This window comes from Otolemur garnettii, unplaced genomic scaffold, assembly GCF_000181295.1.
Source record: "Otolemur garnettii isolate 467f Iridium unplaced genomic scaffold, OtoGar3 scaffold00077, whole genome shotgun sequence".
In the NCBI taxonomy this organism is placed as follows: domain Eukaryota; kingdom Metazoa; phylum Chordata; class Mammalia; order Primates; family Galagidae; genus Otolemur; species Otolemur garnettii.
This window is the reverse complement of record NW_003852472.1, coordinates 5,438,913-5,449,102: the sequence shown is the minus strand read 5'-3', so window position 1 is coordinate 5,449,102 and position 10,190 is coordinate 5,438,913.

Below are 10,190 nucleotides of genomic sequence, written 5' to 3'. Positions count from 1 at the left end.
CAAAAAAAAAAAAAAGAAAGAAAAAAAGAGAGATGCTATTATAGGCAGATGAGACAAAAGATGTCAAACACTGGCACTTGTTAGGTGTTGAAGAAAGCAGGTAGTATAAGTCCATAAGATTTGATAACTGTATTCAAGCCCTTATTTACCATTTTGGCTGGAATGTTTTGTGCAATGAACAACTTGTACAACTGTGCCTGGTGATCTGGCACTACCAGAACTTCACCTCCATCCCCAACAAATGTCATATGAGCAGAATCCCAGAGGAGGGTCTATGGGCCAAAAGTTAGGGATGAAACCCTCACCCACACTGGGAATAATGTCCAGCTAGGAAGACTATCTGAAGGAGGTTATCCAAAGAGATAAACTGAGCTAAAAGGATAGGGCTCAAAGCCCAAGGTTGGTGGTGGATTCCAGATGGATTTGTTAGGTCGGAGGGCCCAACCCTAGCTGCATTTTAGAGGAATCCCATGGCCTACTGTGGGTGGAGAAGGAACTCTCTATGCTGCAGACCACTTTGGCCACATCTGGGGCCCCAACTGGGACTATGATAATAACTCCGTACCTCCCCCTGAGACCAGCAGAAACAGGGGATATGTATGGCAAGCAAAACCCCTGTGCCTCAGCCCCTCAGTCATTGCTAGATGCCCTCCCCGGGAGGATGGTCTAGCATGAGGAGCGTCTCTGGTGGCTAGAAATGGCTCTGGTTGCAACAGTAGTTACAGTAGCAGTGGCAGCAATAGCACAGAAGCCCCTAGATATGTTGACAAATTCCCTGCAGTGTCATCTGCCTTCTAAGCGGAAGTGCCCCAGGAAAATAACAGTGACGCTCCCACAGGTTAATAGAACCTCTGGTGCCCATTTATAAGTGTGATTTTGCAACCTCTTCAGTGGCTTGCAAAATCTCTCCTTAAATTTCTTTTCAGCAGTGCGCTTTCCCTTTCTCTTGGATGTGTACAGAAAGGACCAGGCTGCCTGAGAATGCTTTCCAGGTCAGATAGTTGGCTGCCTTTTCCCCTCCACTAAATAAAGGACACCATCTTCAAAGGACTAGGAGGCAAGTCCGTCTGGTTTCTCTGATTGCACTGGTCAGGGGAGTTTCAGCCAAGTCCCAAGCTTCAGCTATGTGGACAGTCAGCTCATACCACCCAGAATCTACATCTGGCTGCCAAATGCACCTTGCTCTGGCCACCCACATACACTGGATCCAGTGAGCAATATAGCCTCAGCATTCTCCCTGCTGAACAAAGAGGGTGCTTGCCACAAGCAGGGCTATTGTTCAATTGGCATTGGCATCAAAGGCTCTGGCCAGCTCCCCTTTGTCTGTCAGCTGCTATTCAGAAGGAAAAGAGAAGAAAAGCAAACCAATAGGTTTCTTGGAAAGAATCATCTGTGGACGTGAGACGTTCGCTGTAGTGCTGAGCTAACGTGATTCTAATAACAACTTGTGAAGCTATTTAACATGGAGAACCTTACCAACACATATTCCAAAATGTCACACCGCCTGGTTATAAGAGGCACACTGTTTCCCAGATTTAGAGCTGTTGAGAGTTGAGTCATCTCTGCCTGCCTACGTGTAACAAGGTCTGTGCGTGGTATTTCAAGGCAGGTTACCCCATGGATGTTAACCTTTTAACCCTACATTGGAATTAAGAACTCATCATCTTGTCTTCAGACATGCTGCCTTTTCCCCAGAAAGCCAGAAGTGTTTTCACCTGGCTTCATGCCCATCGTGTAGCACAAGTAGGAACGGGTTCTTTATTTTTTTTTTTTTTTTTCAGTTTTTGGCCAGGGCCAAGTTTGAACCCGCCATCTCCAGTATATGGGACTGGCACCTTACTCCATTGAGCCACAGGCACCGCCCAGGAATGGGCTCTTGATACCTTCACATATGTCACAGCTTTCTTTTCTGAATCATTTACCTGCACTGGTTTATGAGGGGTAAGGCAGGGGCAATCTTCCCTGGCAGGCAGAAGTACCTTGGGTTTTTTGGTGAGTCATATATTATTTGTTTTATAAGATATTTCTGACACGTAGAAAAAGAACAGATAGCAAATATAATGCACTTGTGGTTTCCACCTCTGGCCTTAAAAAAAGCAACCACCAAATATAAAGTCCTGAGTACTCCTTTGATTGCACTTCTCTCTTCCCATCCTTCTTTCTCCCAGGAGTCCCCACTTGCCCAGTTTGTTATGCCTACACATGTCAGTGTACTTTTACTCCATGAATCCACACACAGCCTTCATGTTATATGTTTTAAACTACATAGCTGTTAGAGTGTGTAGACTTCAGCAACTGGCAGCATTATGCTTTAGGGTCGTCCAAACTGATATATGGAGTGCTAGTTTCTCTGCTTCCACTGCTGTCTGGTGTTCCCTTGTCTAAAGATGCCGTGGGAACCACCTAACCCATTCTTTAGGTGTTTCACTGTTACGAAATACTACCGTAGCAAGCATTCTTAGGCAGGAGTATTTTACTACTAACATGTCTTAGGGTTGCTGGTCCAGGGTGATAACAGAAAGCAGACAGACTTTTAGTCAGATTTTTATTTTTATTTATTATTTTTTTTTAGAGACAGTCTCAAGCTGTTGCCCTGGGTAGAGAGCCGTGGTGTCACAGCTCACGGTAACCTCAAACTCCTGGGCTCAAGTGATCCCCTTGCCTCAGCCTCCCAAGTAGCTGGTACTACAGGTGCCCGCCACAACGCCTGGCCATTATTTGTTTATAGTTGTCATTGTTGTTTAGTGGGCCCAGGTCGCATTTGAACTGCCAGCCCCAGTGTTTGTGGCTGGTTCCCCAGCCGCTTGACAGGCGCCGAGCCAATTATTTATTCTTTTTAAATTCCTAGGGACAACGCACCCTTTATCAATGTGCCCTGTGAGAACCCCATCCATCATGCTCTGGGTTCTCCACTGTTCTCTTGGGCCATCTTTGTGTCTGTTTCCTGAGCTCAGCTAGTGGGCCATCCCTGGCTCCTTGTACCAATTCTCTCTCACTCTGGGCTCTGATTTCCCTTACCCCTTTAATTATACAAGTTCCAGCTATTCTAGGTGAAAACCTCAGGCAGTCTTACTCCAGATCCTGTTCCTGTGGGTTAGATGCTGTTGGCAAGCATCCCTGCTGAATTCCTCAGGCCCTAAGAATAGAGATTAGAAGGGGAGAGGTCTAGAGTTTTCTCTGAATCCTCACTGTCCCTCACAGGGATTGGTGCAGAGAAAATGCTCAGTGATAGAATGATTTACTGAATAAAAGGGGAGCATAAAAATGGAATTTGATGGATGTGGTACAGGGTCAGGGTTACATAAGATCATTCTAACAATACAAGTAGATTGACTGTCATCAAATAGAAAATCTTTTATGGAAATACTATGGCACATAAGCCATGTTATTTAAGAGAGCATAATAAATTTGATGTTTCCTTTCACCTTTCTGCATTCCTAAAGAATATTCAATGTTCAACACCCACACATGCATACACACTCAGAGGCATATACACCAACACTTCCATTTCCTGAAAAGATTCAGTGATAATATATTTTAGGCATTGCTAAGCAATTTAAATAGAAGGCTACCAAGTTGTCTTTTTTAGTAGACTTTTATCGAAGTATAACAAGCACAAATCACAAGTATATAACTCAATGAATATTCACAAACTAAACTCATCTGGTAATCACATCCCAGATCAAGAAACAGAACAGACCAGCTCCCCACACCCCGTATGCTCCATTTTAGTCACTACATACAACTATTCTGGGTTGTAACATTAAAAATTCGTTTTGCCTGATTTTAAACTTTAAGCAATGGGATCATGCTTTATATACTCTTTTGGGTCTGATTTCTTTTGCACCTCTAAATTTTTGAGGTGCATCCAGGTCATTGTGTGTAGTATAATTCATTCATTTTTATTCCTATATGGTATTCCATTGGATGGATATATGGCAATTTGTTCATTTTATTTTTTGTGTGTGTTTATTTATTTATTTGAGACAGAGTCTCACTCTGTTGCCCTGGTAGAGTGCCATGGCATCTTAGCTAATGGGCAGTGCCTGTGGCTCAGTGAGTAGGGTGCCGGCCCCATATACCGAGGGTGGTGGGTTCAAACCCAGCCCTGGCCAAACTGCAACAAAAAAATAGCCAGGTGTTGTGGCGGGCGCCTATAGTCCCAGCTACTCAGGAGGATGAGGCAAGAGAATCACCTAAGCCCAAGAGCTGGAGGTTGCTGTGAGCTGTGATGGCATGGCACTCTACTGAGGGTGACAGAGTGAGAGTGTCACCCTGCCTAGAGTGCCATGGCATGTCAGCCTAGCTCAAGCAACCTCAAACTTTTGGAATGAAGTAATTCTCCTGCCTCAGCCTCCCAGAGTGTTAGGAATTTAGGCATTAGCCACCACTCCCAGACAAAATAGATTATTTTTAAAATAATATCAAAGAGGCATGATGGGTCACCCCTGTAATCCTAGCTCTCTGGGAGGCGAAGGGGAGAAGATTGCTTGAGGTAAGAAGGTTGAGACCAACCTGAACAAGAGGGAGACCTTGTCTCTAAAGGCACATGGCCTACAGACACATGAAAAAATGCTCATTATCTTTAATTATCAGAGAAATTCAAAGACCAAAAATTACTTTACAACAAGGATATTTGCACCAGATTGTTTATTACAGCTCAATTCATAATTGCCAAGTCATAGAAGAAGCCCAAGTGCCCATGGACCCATGAATGGATTAACAAATTGTGGTATGTATGTATGCCATGGAATATTATGCAGCCTTGAAAAATATGGAGACTTTACCTCTTTTATGTTTGCATAAATGGAGCTACAACATATTCTTCTTAGTAAAGTATCTCGAGAATGAAAGAAAAGTATCCAATGTACTCAATACTATTATGAAACCAATTTATAATCACCCACACTTTCATATGTAAGATAAAACACAACTATAGCCCAGGATGAAGGAGGGAACAGGAGGGGGTAAGGGGAACGGTGGATGGTGGATGGAGGGAGGGTAAATGATGGAATCACACCTATGATGCATATTGCAAGGGTACATGTCAAATCTATTGAGTGTAGAGTATAAATGTCTTAACATAATAAGTAAGTTAGGTGAAGGCTATGTTAACCAGTTTTATGTAAGCATTCAAAAATGTATATAAAATCAGCACATTGTACCCCATAATGCTACAATGTATACAGTTATGATTTAATAAAAAAAATGAAAAAGAAAAATTAGCTGGGTGTTGTAGTGGGTGCCTGTAGTCCCAGCTACTTGGGAGGATGAGGCAGGAGGATCACTTGAGCACAGGGGTTTGAGGTTGTTGGGAGCTGCAATGACGCCTCTGCACTCTATCCAGGTGACAGTGAGACCCAATCTTAACAACAACAACAAAAATAGAAGAAATTAACTCTTTTCATTTGAGAGGGACAGATTTTTGCAGAGAAGAGAAAGAATTTGTGATTTCCAAGGAGACAAAATCTGGAGGGCCAAGCACAGAGTTTTTACTTTAAGCACCAGAGGAGAAACGTTGAATGCTATGCTGTCAAGGCAGCTCCCCACCACACAGGAAGGCAATGGACTATTCCAGGTTGAGGGGAAGAGCCTGAAGTAAGAGGAAAAAGAGCAACGGTTTGGAGGTAATGCAGAACCAGCAGGTAAATAACAAGAGGGGTAGAAAGTACTATGTGACATCACAGAAACCAGTGAAGACAAAGTACTTTTAAAAATGAGTGAATAATCAACCTCATCACATGGTGCCAAGAGATCAGGTAAGAAGACAAATAGAAAGTCTGTATTGGACTTAGTAAGATGAAGGTCACTAGTGGCCTTAACAGGAGGCCTTACCTTGAGGGCTGTCATAGGAGCAGAAAGGAGAGTAAAGTGGATTGAAAAGAGCATTGAGATGAGAGAGTAGAGGCAGCTTTAGTGGATCACTGCATGTAGAAACTTGGGTGCATGTGGAAACAAGAGACAGCATCAATATAGGGGATGTGAGGTCAAGAGGTTTTCTAAGGATGCAACTTTCTAAAGCATGCTCAAGTACAGATTAATTGATTGATGATGCAGAAACCAAGTCTGTGAAAAGACAGGAACGGATGATCTTGTTCACATCTTTGGCTGCCCTGGTGGCATGAAAACCAGTTGCTCATAACCGCTGCAGGAAGCATGCCTGACTGATGGCCCCAGCTGCTGTCCTTCTGGATCCCTGCCTGCATCCTTGCCAAGGCCAAGCTTCCCTCTGGCTGTTCCCAGTAAATGACTAAGGTCAGTAGGGCCATTCCAATGGCTATTTTCATTTTTTTGTAGAGATGGAGCCTTGTTGTATTGCCCTGTCTGGTCTTGAATGCCTGGTCTCAAGGGATTTTCCTGACTTAGCCTCCCAAAGTGCTGAGACAACAGGTGTGAGCCACCATGATTGGCAATTTTCACACGAGGACTCCTCACAGTCCTGGCCGAAGCTTTCTAGGTGTGATGTTGCTGTCTGAGAGTTTTCCTTCCACCCTCCTTCCCCTTGTCCTGCACAGGTGCCAGCCCTGCCTTGTGGTGTGAAGGCTCTCTCTGTGTTCTCTGCCTCCTTTCTTTTCATCCTTCACAGGCGTTTCCCCCAATAAATCTCTTGCATGTCTAATCCTGTCTTTGTGTCTGTTTCTCGAAGGACCCAGACTGACACAGCTTTTGATCCCCAAATCATTCTATGTCTCTGGACTACTCTCTTCCAACCATCAGCCTTCTGTTTCTAATTTCTTCTTGAAAAACTTCAACTGAAGTATTGTAGTAAGTGACCCCTGCATGTCCCTGTGTCATTATTTGCTCCCTCTTCCATTAAGTTCATTGTGAATGATCTTTAAAAATACACGTGGTCAGCTCGGCGCCTGTGGCTCAAGCGGCTAAGGCGCCAGCCACATACACCTAAGGTGGCGGGTTCGAATCCCCAGCCCGGGCCCGCCAAACAACAATGATGGCTGCAACCAAAAATGGCCGGGCGTTGTGGCGGGCGCCTGTGGTCCCAGCTACTTGGGAGGCTGAGGCAGGAGACTCGCTTGAGCCCAGGAGTTGGAGGTTGCTGTGAGCGTGATGCCATGGCATTCTACCCAGGGGGACAGCTTGAGGCTCCGTCTCAAAAAAAAAAAAAATACACGTGGTCATGCAGTCTTTTAGAACTTAACCAGGTTCATTACTTGCCTGCTTCAACTGGTATAGGGCTTCCCATTGCATCTAGAATAGAACAGAAACTCCTCAGCATGGACTATGACACCTTTGGTGAGCTGACTCCTGCCTGTCCCTGACATCTCCTGCCATATTCCTTGTGTTATTTCTCACTCCAGCACAACTACCTCCCCCTGCAGTTGCCCAGAATATTCTTTCACAAGATCTTCACATGGTGTGTCCCTCACTTCATCCTTTCTTTTCCGGTGTCACTTCTTTAGAGAGGCCTTCCATGATCACTTTATGTAAAGTTACTCATCTCAACCCCATCATTGTCATTCTGTCTTCCCTCCCCCCTTTTCATCTTTTTCTCTGTATTTGTCACTCTCTGAAATTGTGTTACTTACTAGGACTCAATAAATATTTAAGTTAAAGAACACAGGTCTTTGATTTAAAGATTCTGACAGCTACCTACCATCTAGGGCAATACTGTCTGATAGAAATATTATGTAAACCACAAATGTAATTTGAAATTTCTAGGAGCTCTCCTTTATATCTTCAACTTCTTAAGCAGTGAGTGTGAATGGGGTTTGGCAGTTGTGTGCAGAGAAGCAAAAAAGCCCCAGATGGGGCTTAGGCAGGTGGATTGCCTGAGCTCAGGGGTTTGAGACCAGCCTGAGCAAGAGCAAGACCCTGTCTCTATTAAAAATAGAAAATCTGTAGTCCCAGCTACTTGGGAAGCTGAAGCAAGAGGAGCTCTTGAATCTAAGAGTTTGAGGTTTCTGTAAGCTACAATGATGTCATGGCACTCTACACAGGATGACAGAGTGGCACTCTACACAGGATGACAGACAGGGGGCAGTAGCTTTTGCTTGTGGCAAAGCTAGCAATCTCCCCACACAGGTGTAAGAGTATTTTCCTTCATAAAGAAAGCACTAGAACAAGAGATGTGTGACCTGGCTTTGGTCCATCAAGCAGTTCTATGACCTTGGGGATATCACTTGGGTCCAAGATGGCAAATAGATTTTATCTTTCATGTCATCTCCTATTAATTGATAGCGACTCCCTGGAGGTCAGCTGAGGAAAGGATTCTGAGGCTTAGTCTGAACTTCTTGGGAATGAGCGACTCGATCAATTCATGATGTCTGCCCTGGGCAGCGCCTGGAGAATCAGGCTGGATGTTCTGACTCCCTCTAAGACTCAATTTTCTCCTCATTCAAAAGTGGATAAAAATAACAGCTCTCTCAGCCCAACATGGACACTATGAAACTCAAATGGAGCAGGCTGAGAAAATGCTTTCAAAGTCCAACACGACACTAAGATATTTTTAGAGATTTATCTCTTTTAGTTGGGTTCAGGGCTAATCTAATGGGTTTGTGTGCGTGCGTGCGTGCACATGTGCCGGTCTGTGTGTGGGGTGTGTGTGTGTGTGTGTGTGTGTATTTTCCCTGGGGGAAAAAGAGAAGTAACTACTGGTCACTGTTTTCCAAATAACTGAGTCTAGGAAAATGCTCAGTTATGCCATGCTCAGGATGTAGGAAAGCTGTCCTGATAAAGATTTAATCAGTTGATGAGCTTTTAAAAAATCTTCAATTTGACATTTTTTCTTTAGAGTCAATTTATTATATGTGTGTATGTACACATTAATCTCTCTATATTTTACCCAACAACGGCTTCTTTACAAGTTGTTTTGAATTTTTAAAAGGCTCAATTTTTGCTGCTTTTGAGGGCTTTGGGAGGCAGAGTGCCATTTTTCCTCCTTTATAGACCACTTACCGTCTGACCAAATTTACTTCCTTTCTCTCCCCGACTGTCTTTCTCAGCTTTTCCCCTCTCTGCAAATGCTCAGGCACCTCAGTGAATCTGTTATTATTGATTCAGGAAAAGGCTTTGATTCTGCAAACCACAAGCTGTTACTCATCAAACTATGACAACTTGGTATTAGCTGCAAATCAATGAACTTTTTAAATGCAGGGGAAGCAACAAAACTCACTTACTGCTAAAGCTTGATAAGCCCACCCTGGAACAGCCAAACCTTTATCTTAACAACCATGTGATCTTTCCTTCTTTGATAGCCCCTTTGCCGCATTGATAAGGATTACACGTCTTAAAGAAGCTGTTGCCCTCTCTGAAAACATTTCTAAAGTGGATGCTGGAGAAAAGGGAGTCTCTTTCTATGGGTGGGCTGTGATTGGTCAGCATTCTCAAATAAATCTATTCTCAGCCTCCCTCCTTTTTACCCCAGCTGCTCTTTAGAGACAAAGTAGAAAATCGGAACCTGTCAGGGAAGAGTTTAAGCTGTGATGAAGTGCTCTTGGCAGGATTCGCTGGGAGGGCACTTAGATCTTCATTCTTCTGAGCCATTCCACAGAACCAGGCTCCTGCCCCTAGCTTCCTATGTAGAGGGAGTTGTCCTGCCTCTATTTGTTCCTTTCTCACAGTCAATAAAATGTACAGAACTGGGTCACTTTAGGAGAGCAAGGGGGATGACCATCCTTCTGAGACCCTGTGAAGAGGTATAGGCAGCCTCTGGGTTAAAAATGAGATAGGTTCTTAAGTTGAATTTGTAAGTAAGTTGGAACAGGTACATTTACCTATTAATTGTTACAGCCTCTGTTCATAAGCATGAGTTGATCATTAGTTGGACGTTTGTAACTCGGGGACTGATTGTAATTGCCTCCATTCATAAGTGGGAGTTGTACCCATGCTGGATGTTTGTAAGTTGGGGACTGCCTGTATATGCAGACCAACGCTGATGTCCTGCCACCCATGTGTCATCAGCCAGCAGCTGGGATGGCCCGAGGATTCCTGGCATCTGCTTGTTAAAATGACCCTCTGCTTGTTGCATCTCCAATTTCCACCTAGTCAGGTATTATTAGATGGACCAGAACTGTCAGTATTTCTATGTCTTCCTCTTTAGTTTCTTCCTTTCCTCCTCCTCTTCTTCCTCTTCTTGGATGGTTCTTGTGCCCCATTTTATATCCTACATTCTCTTGTCTCACTTTTCACTTTGGTGGTTGCTGCAGCAACCAGTTTTGTGCAGGTGAAACCTG